Source organism: Phascolarctos cinereus, unplaced genomic scaffold, assembly GCF_003287225.1.
Source record: "Phascolarctos cinereus isolate Bilbo 61053 unplaced genomic scaffold, phaCin_HiC Scaffold_9;HRSCAF=440, whole genome shotgun sequence".
Classification (NCBI taxonomy): domain Eukaryota; kingdom Metazoa; phylum Chordata; class Mammalia; order Diprotodontia; family Phascolarctidae; genus Phascolarctos; species Phascolarctos cinereus.
This window is the reverse complement of record NW_027556402.1, coordinates 175,424,224-175,436,289: the sequence shown is the minus strand read 5'-3', so window position 1 is coordinate 175,436,289 and position 12,066 is coordinate 175,424,224. Positions and strand designations below refer to the sequence as shown.

Below are 12,066 nucleotides of genomic sequence, written 5' to 3'. Positions count from 1 at the left end.
CCAGGCCACCCTAAATCTCTGATGGAAGAGAGAAACTTTGAGCATAGTCTGCTGTGCAGCCTGCATTTGGAGACAGATTATCGAAATAACTTATGGCCTTAAGTTCAGTAGGGTAAGTCAGTCCAAGAACACGGATCCATTCTGAAGAATTAAATTCTGGCGAAACAAACATGAATGACTGAAATGAGGAAGAAAGGAGCAGGGGGAGTTATTTAAAGAGATATGAGGAAATATTTTACTAACTGAAATTTTATGTGTAAATATGCATGTCTTGTGTGTGTATATTTACCTATCTATCTACCATCAACAAAGATAAATCAAATGTCCAAAATAGGGAGTAAAATCTTGGATAAAACAATTTGTCTTTAACACAGTATAATAAAACAGATTAATAAACACAAATACATTTATAACATATGCTTTCCAAGTCTGTTTCCATTAACTTAGTATTTTTGTTTCTTTTTTTAGATAGTTTCTTTAATACTTTCTTCAGCTTTTACATTTTCTTAAGGTAATAAGTGTGCAATCTTTAGTAATAATCCTTTGCTCGTTGAACTATGAAGAAATACACATACCACAAAAGGTCCACTGCTCTGTGATTTGTGCCAGTTATCAAGCAGTTATAACTGCTTCCAGATTAGTGGCTATCTCATTAGTTCGTGTATCCAGCATTTCTATTTGGGTCTGGAAAAAGTTTCCTCTTTTCTCATCTACTACAATCTCATGTCCAATTTTAAAGAACTCAAGCATTTCACAGTGTGATCGATGGAATTTTGGGAAAACCCTGGAAATCTTTTTGTTGTTGTTGTTTTGGTTTGGTTTTTTGTTTGCTTTGTTTTGTTTTGTTTTTAAGTTTCCTTCTTAATGGCTGAAGTGCTGGCATCATTTCTGGAATGTTTACATAAAAATCTGCCTGGATTTCATCATCCATAATCTCTTGAATCAGAGCAGATCCTCCTGCAAACACAACTCCATTCTCTTCTGCCGTTTTAATTTCTGATGCCTTCTCTGTAAATACCAGAATTTTATTATTCTTTGAAGTAAATGGATATGGGAAATTAAGGACACTGACAAATGGCTCCACCTTTTTCTTCTTCTTCTCTAGTGCCATATCCAGTGTCAAATCAAGAAAGACACCTTACTTTGGGTTAGAATAGTCCAGAACTTGATTTTTTTTTAGTAAATTAATTGCTTTATCCACTTCACAAATCTGCCTTGGGAATAAGCATTTTAAGTAGCCATCACCCTCAGGCTCACCCTCCATATAAGTATATGTTTTTAGCTTTTCTGTATGTCTGTTTTTGCATCTGAAAATTTACACTTTGGAGTCTTTTTTCCCTTTTTTTGCAAGTTTGGCCACAACATAATGTCTTTTGGCTGCCTGAACATCTACAATACAAGATGAAACAGAAGTATTATAAGTGATCCTGGAGAAACACTGCCTCTGGTACTGAAGGAAAGCAGCTCATGGTCGCCGCCATCTTTCATGGTTTGTTTTTTTAAGAACAATGACTAAGATAGTTGAACATTTTTAAAGGTAAATAGCTCATTGTACATACCCTTTAGATTCTGCTGTCCTTACTTTGCACTACTGTACAATTGGTAAGAGTGAAAACAGCACTAATCCTGAATTAAGAAGACCTAAATTCATATTCTTCCTGATTCTATTACCTTTCTCACCTGTGTGATCTTGGGCAAAACACTGATATCCTTGAGCCTCAGTTTCTCTATCTGTAAAATGAAGAGTTCTGACTATATATCCTTGGAGGGCCCTTCTAACACTAAATCTATGATGCTCTGGTATATTTGCAAGCTTCATATTTGGTTTTACATCACCATAACATCAAAAACATTAATAAACCAGAATGTATTCATTCTGCCATCCTACAGTTACTAGACACTTAGGTTGCTACCGCAAATAAGAAAATTTTCTACAGATAGATTCTCTTTTTCCTTTTAAATATCTCTCGGGGGGGGGCAGCTAGGTGGCTTAGTAGATAGAGCACTGGCCCTAGAGTCAGGAGGTCCTGAGTTCAAATCCAGCCTCAGACACATAATATCTCCTCGCTGTGTGACTCTGGGCAAGTCATTCAACTCCAATTACCTCACTAAAAAAATATAATAAAGATCTCTTTAGGGATGGAGATGGAATGGCTGGGCCAAAGCAGGATAAATTTGCAATTTACTGTATGTTGCCAGATTGTTCTACAAAATTTTTGTATCTGTCTAGAATCCCACTAACAATGTATCAAAAAGTTGGTTTCCCCAAAAGCTTGCCTGCCAACACTGAATTTTATTATTTAAGCTATTTTTTTGCCATTATACTGGGTGTAAGATGGAATTTAAAAGTTGTCTCGATTTGCACTTCTGTAATTATTAGGGAATGTAAACATATTGTAACTGGTTATTAACAATTCAAATTTCTTCCTTCAGTCAATCCATCAGTCATTCAGCAAGTATTGATTAAACACTTACTGTGTATAAGGCAAAATGCTAAGCACTGGGTATACAAATACAAACAAAACGTAAAACAGTCCTTATGCTGAGGGAGCTTACATTTAAAAAAAAAAGGTCTTGACTATAGCTCCATTAAGAAACATATATCAATTATATAGTTACTCACTCCTTACTTATGGATCCTTGATGACAGACTTTAATCTGATATATTTGCTGCAATTTTTTTTAACATTTTCTTTTCTTTTGGGGCAGCTAGGTGGCACAGTGGAAAGAGTACCAGGCCTGGAATTAGGAAGAATTGAGTTCAAATCCAGCCTCAGAATTTACTAGCTGTGTGACCCCAAGCAAGTCACCTGAGTTTGCCTCAGTTTTCTCATCTATAAAATTAAATGGAAAAGGAAATGACAAACCACTCTAATGTCTTTACCAAGAAAACCCCAAATTTGGTCATGAAGCATCAGATATGCTTGAACTGAACTTTTCTTTTGGTTTTAGAGATATTCCTTTTTCTTGTGCAAAAATCTCTTATTAACCATATCATTTTTGACTCAAAAATATTTTCAAGTCCTCTATTGTTGAAAGAAATAGATTATATTTTCTTCCAGTCTTTTTGCTATATTTGTCACTAAACCATTAGAATTTATGCTGTGTTTTATGGCAGCACTCCCAGACTATCAGCTGCCAAAAAAAAAAAAAAGATTGTTACTCTTCATTGGTAAATGAAATTTCCTAACTTGGATTTCCCTAGACTATGGAATTACAGATTTGGATCATGGTTTGAATTATGGATCTAAAGCTATTTTCACCTATAGAGTAATTTAATTTTCTTAATAATTTTTATTTAACAGTGACTGTCTTGCTCATCTGTATTGATATCCCCTGCATTTAGCATAATATCTGCTGCATGGGAAGTGCTAAATAAATGTTTTATCTCTCCAACTATTATTCCATTCTCTCATAGTGTTGTTCGGAATAAAAGAAAATTGATTTAACACACACTAACCACTTATGTACAATGGTTTCTAACTCTGGATTCTGTTCCAAATGATCTCTCTTCCCATTATTTATTTATTTTTTAACCAGTACTGGGCAAGTTTTATGGTTTTTGCTTCAGAACACATTCTGATCTCTTGTAATACTTGTTCCCAACCTGGAGGGTTCTTTTCTCATTGTTCTTCTTGATGTGATTTGGGCAAATGCTTATCTCTCATCTTGAAGGAATTCTCTAGTGGAGTCCCTCAGAGATCAATCATCATTCCTCTTCTGTTTAAGAGATTCATCAATGTCTGAGATAAAGGTACAGATTGCACGCTTATCAAACTTGCAGATGATTCAAAGGTCAGAGGGATAGCTAACATACTGGACACTAGAATTGGTTTCCAGAAAAATTAATAGGTATAATAATGGGCCAAATTTAATAGGATAAAGTTTAATAAGGATAAACTCTAGGAGTCTGCATGCTAAGCCTATCTTTGGCAATACAATAATTTTCTAAAGATACCTTGTTTCTTACTACCAATTTGAACTGGAGGGCACAATAATTCACCTCTCCCCAACTGGTTTCATTCAAAAACAAAAGATTTCAGAAAAGCAGGTTCCAATTAGTCATTTTTAATATTTTTGTTTGTCCTTTGTTTTCAGAGGACCAATGACATCACAGGGTGATATTTTGACTTGTGGATGAATTGGACTTAAGTGAGGCAGTGTTGCAAAAAATTGTCAGACTCACTCTCTCTTCCAGAGCCATCAAAGTCCAGTGGCAAGGCAAAAGTCAGGATGACTGGAAGTGCCCTGGGATGCAGGGGATGACCTTGTTATCTTTGATGTCTGACCAAGTGCTAAGCCTTTCATAGCGCCTGCTTCAGCTACCATAATTGTTGTTGGAACAAATTGTTCTCATCTGCCCATTCCACTGTAGGGTGGGGGGTTCTTCACACGCTTATTGTAGATTTACCCTTACTCACTGAGGAATTTGAGGCCCATCAGTTACCCTCAATCTGGTTTAGCCCATTTCCCAAGTCATTACCGGACTGTGAACTCTGTGCATGCTGCAGCTTCCTGGAAACACAAGTGATGATTGAGTGCTAGGTAGACACCAAAGTTGGATGAACAGCCTTGAAAAGGGCGTGGCAAACCCTCACAAAGAGATTCTAGTCATCCTTGAACACCCATATACCCTCATTTTTATAACCTATTTATACACCCCCATTTTATGCAGAAGTTAAGTGGCTTGCTCAAGGTCACACAGCTAGTTTCTGAGGTTGAATCTGAACTTAGATCTTTCTGACTTCAGGCCCACAGCTCCATGTATTGTACCATCTAGATGTCAACTAGGATTCCCAACAAGCTCTTTAGACAAGAAAAAAATAGTAGAAATAGTTTATCATTTTTAATCTATTAAGTATATATACATACACATATATGGTATGTGTATGTATATATGTATGTGTGTATAGGCATGTACATATGAATGTATGTATATGTGTATATACATACATATACATATAGTATATTTTTGTACATTTTGTATATTCCATATATTTTGCTCAATGCCCATCCCACTTTGACATAGGCCTCCTATTTCCATCACCAAGTCCAAGGACTGACCAGGAGCTTCAGCAAAAGGCCAAGGCACAAATATGGTCGGAAGTGGCCATAAAGACCATGGCATTGCCTAAAGAAGAAAATTCACACGCTGACAGATCAAGAGATATCCTCAGGGCCATATACCTAGTATATATGAAAGCTAGAACTTGAATCATTTCTCACTGACTAATTGGGCCAGCATTCTATCTAGCACACCATGCTGCCTCTTGCCTAGCACATAGAAAGCACTTAATAAATGTTTGTTGACTGAATGAGTCAACTTTTCCTTTATTAAGCCAGGGAATCTGACTACTCGTCCAAAGTCTAGGGGATTCAGCTCACTGGGCCCAGCATTTCAGTCCTTATCTGTTGCAAACTATAATATGGTATGATCATTCTCTCCCAATATGCTAATTTCTAGTTCAGCAACTTTTTCTTCCTTATGTGACCTGAAATGGGTGCACAATAATATTTGTTCTTGTCAATTCCACCACCTTTCAAAGGATGAAATTTTCAGCATGTAATAATTCTATTCTTTGTGGAGTTTTGTTCTAAGGTAATGAGCTAAGCCTATGAACAACATTATTTCTACTGCATACATTTAAAATGTGGGTACACAAATATACCCATAAATATATCCGACCTGATGTAAGCAGTTAGAAGAGAAATGTCTCAATGTCACCTTCAAAATACTGCGAAGTCCTATTAAGGCATTATGCATGCATTGAGTGCTCAGTTAATATTTTAAGATGATAAAGTACAGGGCAATTGAAATGCTTAGAGACTGTGGTACAGTGGAAAGAACATTGAATTTTAAGTTAGGAATTTGAGGTGTAAGTGGCACCTCTGATACTATGTTACTGTAGGGATGTCACTTTGCCAAATTCAGTTTCAATTTCCTCACCTTTAAATTGAAGATAACAATGCGCTACCTCCTCAAAGAGGTGTTTGTAAACTTTTAAAGCTCTACAGAAATGTATGTTGGTGTTGGTTTGTGATTTAGCATTGCAATTATGTCATATATTACAAGTAATTATAATGTTAATTTTGCATATCATCTGGCACAATAATCCCAGAGTAGTATGTATTAGTCCAACCTTGAATCTGTGGGGAAAAAAAAGAAGGTCCTTCTTTCCAATAATATCAACAACTCTTCTTTTAGCACCCTGGATGATAGGTTGTAATACCCTCAAAAAAGCCTTAGAGACCATCCAGTCTAGAGGTTTTTATCCTGGGGTCCCCTGATAGAGTTCATAGGGTCTGTGAACTTGATTGAGGAAAAAATACATATTTTCACTAATCTCTAACTAAAATTGTGCATTTCTTTTGATTATGAATGTAAGAACAAACTGGGAAGTTAGGCGGTGCAGTGGATAGACTGCCAGGCCTGGAGTCAGGAAGACTCCTCTTCCTGAGCTTCAATTCTGGCCTCAGACACTTACTAGCTATGTGACCCTGGGCAAGTCATTTACCATTATTTGCCTCAATTTCCTCATTGATAAACTGAGCTAGAGAAGGAAATGTTAAAAACCACTCCAGTATCTTTGCCAAGAAAACTGCAATGGGTTTGTGAAGAATAAGACAACTGAAAAATGACCATAGTAATATTAGCAGTGCCTGAAGCCAAAGAAGTGAAGTCATTTGACTAAAGTCATATAGATAGCACAATGCTGTGTGAATGATTTGGGGGCAAGTAATTGTTTTGATGGGGTTTCATTTAACTGACAGAAATTTTCACGTATGTATGCTTTTACTAAAAAAAAAAGACTCAAAATATCTGAAATTGACCAGATGAAATTGTGCTGAACTGGTTTTCTCATTTTTAGTTAGTTCTCTGTAAGCTGAATGCTGGATTTCATGACAAATGTACCATTTCATTCCTCTGCTTTGTTGAATTTTGTGGGTTGATTTTGATTAGATATTATTCCATTGTGACATGCAGAAGTTGTAGCTCTTAAAAAGCGTACTTCATAAAAAGTAAATAAATATTAAAAAAAAAAAGCACACCTCAGTGACTGTTAGAGACATTGTTGAGGCTGTAGGTGTGCAAAAGTCAAGAATTTCAGGGATCATTCAAGCCAACAATAAAACAATGTCAGTCTCAGCAAAGCACAAAGGAAAACATGGCAAAAAAAGAACACAATAAATAATAAACTGTTACCATGAAACAGCTTAATTAATTTTCAGAAAATAGGCAAGCATCTTCAGAGGAATCTGGCATGTGAAGGAATTATTGATGCCTCATACTATGGTGAGGCATTGGTTTCTTGAAATTGGAAGAACCTTAAGAAGATTGGTTTAAAAGATAAACAGCTACTAAATTTTGCTATAAAGAAGAAACATTGCTTATCATGGACAAAGCAATACAAAAGATGGGGTGTTGAAGATGAGAAGTACAGTAATTTTCATTGCTGAAATTCACTCTTTCATCTGAACCTATATCAAAATTATTGTCTAAGAAAAGTCTAGGTGAATATATAAGATTGGAACATCTTCATCAGATTGTCAAACCCACAAAAATGTTTTGGGATTTTTCTTTTACTTCTAAGAGAACTTAGGAGTCTTCTCCCTACTGAGATAATGATGAATGCTGATAAATATATTGACATGCTAATAAGTAGAATTGTTCAGGAATCACAGGAATTCTCAAAATGAATATAAAATATTGAAACAGTCTTGTATCATGCCACAAATCTTGAAAAGTGGATAATTTTATCAAGAGATGAAGATAAATAAACTTCAGTGTCCAGGGAACTCATTTAATTAAAAACTCATTGAACATCTATGGTTTATAATCAGGGCTAGACTTGGGAAAATGAACAATTTGCTGAAAGTCCATTTATTAGCTAATGTGATAAAAATGTGATATCATGATGTACCATTAAAGAATGTGTTAAAATCTTCAGATTTTAATGTCAAATTATATAAAACGAATTATTGTAGTAGGCAAATTTTTGGCATGTTAAATTTTTTTAGATGTGAAAAAATTACCAGAATTACAAACATTCTATTCTATGTCAATAAAATATAATTATTTGGCTTTGTCCTAATTGTTTTGCACACCATGGTAAGTGTCAGAGCTAGGATTTTTCCTAAGATACCTTAATTCAAATATTGACCCTATGTGCCAACTTGCATAATGACAGGTTGAGGTAGGAAGACAGCAAAAATTAATAGAAAAAGACCAATATGAAGAAATAAGGTAATGTGATTTTACTCTTACTCTGAGCTGAACTTAGACCTCTCCCTCTGAATGAAACTACTAACCATCAATTTTGAAAAGACTCTGTTTACAAGTGAAGTTTTTTAGCTTTGTTTGAATATTTTTAGGCTGTGTACCCTAGATATCTATTATAATGAGCACATTCACAACTCACAAACATGTCTCAATGCTTTAAAAAATGTTTAAAAAAATAAAAGTACATAGCTCATAATTCCTATTACTCTGAGAATATTTCCCAAGCTGAACCTCAGATTGTAGGAGAAATGTTTTCAAAATATAGTCATAAGAGTTAACTTAACTACCTATACAAAAATTGTGTATGGTTGTAATGGCAAAATTGTTTGGTAGATGAAAGTTATCATCTTTTGGTCAATTCTTTACTAACATGTATTTTTAGACATAAATCCAAAAAGCATATCAAAAATTACGTTTTATCCTAATCATTCTAAAAATAACCCAATAACTTTACTTAAGTATGTTGCAGTCATTATGTAGCCTGAAAGGTATGTTAACGTCATGGACTAGCTGATCAGTAATTGTGTTTAAATTAGAGCACAAGAACTCACTACTTAGCTCCCTACAACAAAGTGAAGTGAGATTTCTGTCAAGCACAGCACTGAAACAAATGTCAGCCAGCAGCCCTTTCGCTAGGGACTTTCGTCATTTCAGGCCATGGATGATAGCCCCAACAGTGATCCTTCATCCTGAGTGCTGGGTTTGCAATTACTGGATGGATAGCAGACCCTGTAAATATCCAATTGAGAGTGTAGAACTGCACTCAATACTGTTGTCTCAAACATTGAGTGATTTCAGGTGAGATTTTTTTATACCCTGGGGCCAGATAGAAAAATACCACATAAATGGGTTTCATGAAGTCAAATTCCCATCAAGTACAATACTGCTGAACCTGTGATCTTAGTCAGAGGCTTCATCACTGAATGATAAATTGACTTTGTGAGGTACACAGGCTGAGAGACAGCATGGCATTCTGAAGAGTACTAAACTTGAGATCAGGAGAGACCGAGGTATGAATCCTTCCTAAGACACTTATTACTTCTGTATGCCTCAGGTTTTTTCTTTTTTTTTTTTTCATTTATAAAATACCGTTAATAATAGTAATCTCTGCTTGTCAGGGTTGTTAAGGCGGTCAAGTGAGATAATATAAGGAAAGTGGTTGGTAGACTTTAAAGGTAAATATTAGCTGTGTCTATTGTTATAATATCCAAGGAGGAGGCTAGAGGAAGCTACCTCCTGAGAAAACAAAACCCAAGTAAAGAAGTAAAATTTGAAATGTGACTACCTACCCCTGGCAAGGGTTAGAATAGATAGCAGGTTATTTTTAAATAATATCATTCAGAAACTCTTTAACAACAAGCAATGTTGGTCATTAGACATTCTAAGAAATAGTGACTCATTAAATAATATAAGAAATGTACTTGTTTAATATCTCCTTTTGTGATATTCTAAAGCTGGTTGCCAATGTTTACTCTATTGATGCCATGATAACAGTCCCAATAAGTTAAAAGAATTGTGCAATGCTATTATTCAACAAAAATAAAAATAATAATATTTTATTTTCCCCAATTGCATGTAAAATTTTTGACATGCTTGACTACATCATCTTTAAACCTTATTTTGACTATTATTCTCTCAAGCTATAATCTTATTACTTTCTTCACCTCCTACTCCTTAATTTCTCTCAATTTAGTTTTCAAACCCTTATTCTACTGAAACTGCTTTCTTAGAGGTGACCAATGAACATTAATCTTCTAAATATTCATATTTTTCAACCACTTTGACATTTCTGAAGTTTGGGGGATTATTGACCACATCTATCTCCTAAGTATCCTTTCCCCAGTGGCTTCTTTGACACTCATTATTATTCTGATTATCTATCTAGCCTATCTGACTTCTCAGTCCGCTTTGTTTCATCATCATCTGTCTCCTGTTCTCTTACTGTGGTTGTTCCTCAGGGCTCTGGGCTGAGCCCTCTTCTTTTTTCTCTATACATGCTCCCTTGGAAACTTCATTAGCTCTTCTGGGTTCAAATATCATTTCTGTACAAGAGACTCTCAAATCTATGTATCTAGTCCTATTTTCTCTTCTAAACACCAATCCCAATGTCTGCTCCTGAGCATCCCTATAAGAAGTATAGCAACTGGTAACACAGGTGTCAGTGTGGATTATGATCAGATGGGTTTATTTAGGTCCATAATGCTGGTGTCAGGAAAGAAGCCAGACAAGGTATTTTGAATTCTGGGAAGATGAAAAGGGAGAAGGAAAGAAGACTGGAATAGTGTCCTGTCAAGTATTTGGGGACTTTACAATTGTTCATCCCACCTGCCAAGGTCAGGCATTAGATATCGAGATAGCAGTATTGATGCAGGGCTGGGAGGCTTCTTTGCTCTTGCTGATGTCTGGCTTGGAGACTCTGCAGCGTTTATAGTCTTCCAGACATTGGGCAGACCTCCCCACTCTCATGGCAGGAGTAACATTCCTATGTCTAATCAAAATAACTTCCAAATCTTGAAGACATAATGTCCTTGTGGTGAGAGGGAAGTTGCAATCCCAACCTTTTCAGCTTCCTTAGATTAGTCTCAAGGCCAGAACATGAGTATACTTTCCACCTCTGGTTAGGGAAGAGCAGAGGTGGTAGGGGAAAGAGATGAGGTAGTTTGTTGTTAATATATTTTTGTGATAATACAATATATATTTTAAGTAAAATTCTCTTGTTTTAGTACTCTGGAATAGCCTTCCAATGCCACTCCATTTCTGCAAATCCTATCCATCTTTCAAGGCCAGTCTCAGGCTCCCCTCCTCCACCAGCTCTTTTCTTTTCCTTTCTCTGACTTTCCATCTTCTTGCACAGGGCTCCCTCCTGGTGTCATAGCTTTTCCAGCCACCATTTCTAATAATCATCTCTAACAGCCTATTAGAAAACCCCAACTGTATGTCTAGTTAACATTTTAAACTCAACATGCTCAAAATTAAACTCATTATGTTTTTCCCCAAACCTCCCCCTGTTCTTAACATCTCTATTACCACTGAGGTCCTACCATCATCCCTGTTATCTGGGGCCACAACATAGGTGTCATCTTCAATTCCTCATTGTCTTTCTCCTTCCCAAACTGCCCCCCACTAGCCTGTTAATTTCACCTTCCTAACATCTTTCACACACGTACACTTCTTTCCTCCAACACTGCCACTACCCTGGTACATACAGGCTCTTATCACATTACACTTGGACTATTGCAATAGCTTTCTGAATTTTCTCTGTGCCTCAAGTCTCTTTCTCTCCTCCATTCACCTGTCAAATTGATCTTCCTAAAATGCAAATCTGACCATGTAACACCCTCTGCGCATTCAAGCAATTCTTGTGGCTCCCTATTGAGTCCAGAATCAAAAAGGAAAATCTGTCTTTTAAAGACCTTCATGATATAATCTCTTCCTACTTTTCTAATCTCCTTACACTCTATAACACCTCCGACCACAGCCCCCCCCAAAACCACTTAGAACAAGTGACATTGGCTTCATTAGTGTTCTTGGCATGCAACATTCCATCTCTAAACTCCAAGTGTTTTCTTTTCTTTTCTTTTTCTTTTTCTTTTTCTTTTTTTTGTCTAGGCAATGGAGTTAAGTGACTTGCCCAGGGTCACACAGCCAGAAAGTATTATGTGTCTGAGGCTGGGCTGCCCCTAAACTCCAAATGTTTTCACTGGCTACTCTTCTCACCTTCGAACTCTTTGTTTCAGTTTTTCTGGCTTCCTGTGAGTCTTAACAAAGGTCCCATCTACTATAAA

The 12,066-nt window shown here is 36.1% G+C and overlaps 1 pseudogene; it reads right to left on the bottom strand.

Moving 5' to 3' along the window:
• Window positions 1–464: 464 nt before the first annotated feature.
• Window positions 465–1,481, bottom strand: LOC110210775 (large ribosomal subunit protein uL1m-like; annotated as a pseudogene).
• Between the last annotated feature and the right edge of the window lie 10,585 nt (window positions 1,482–12,066).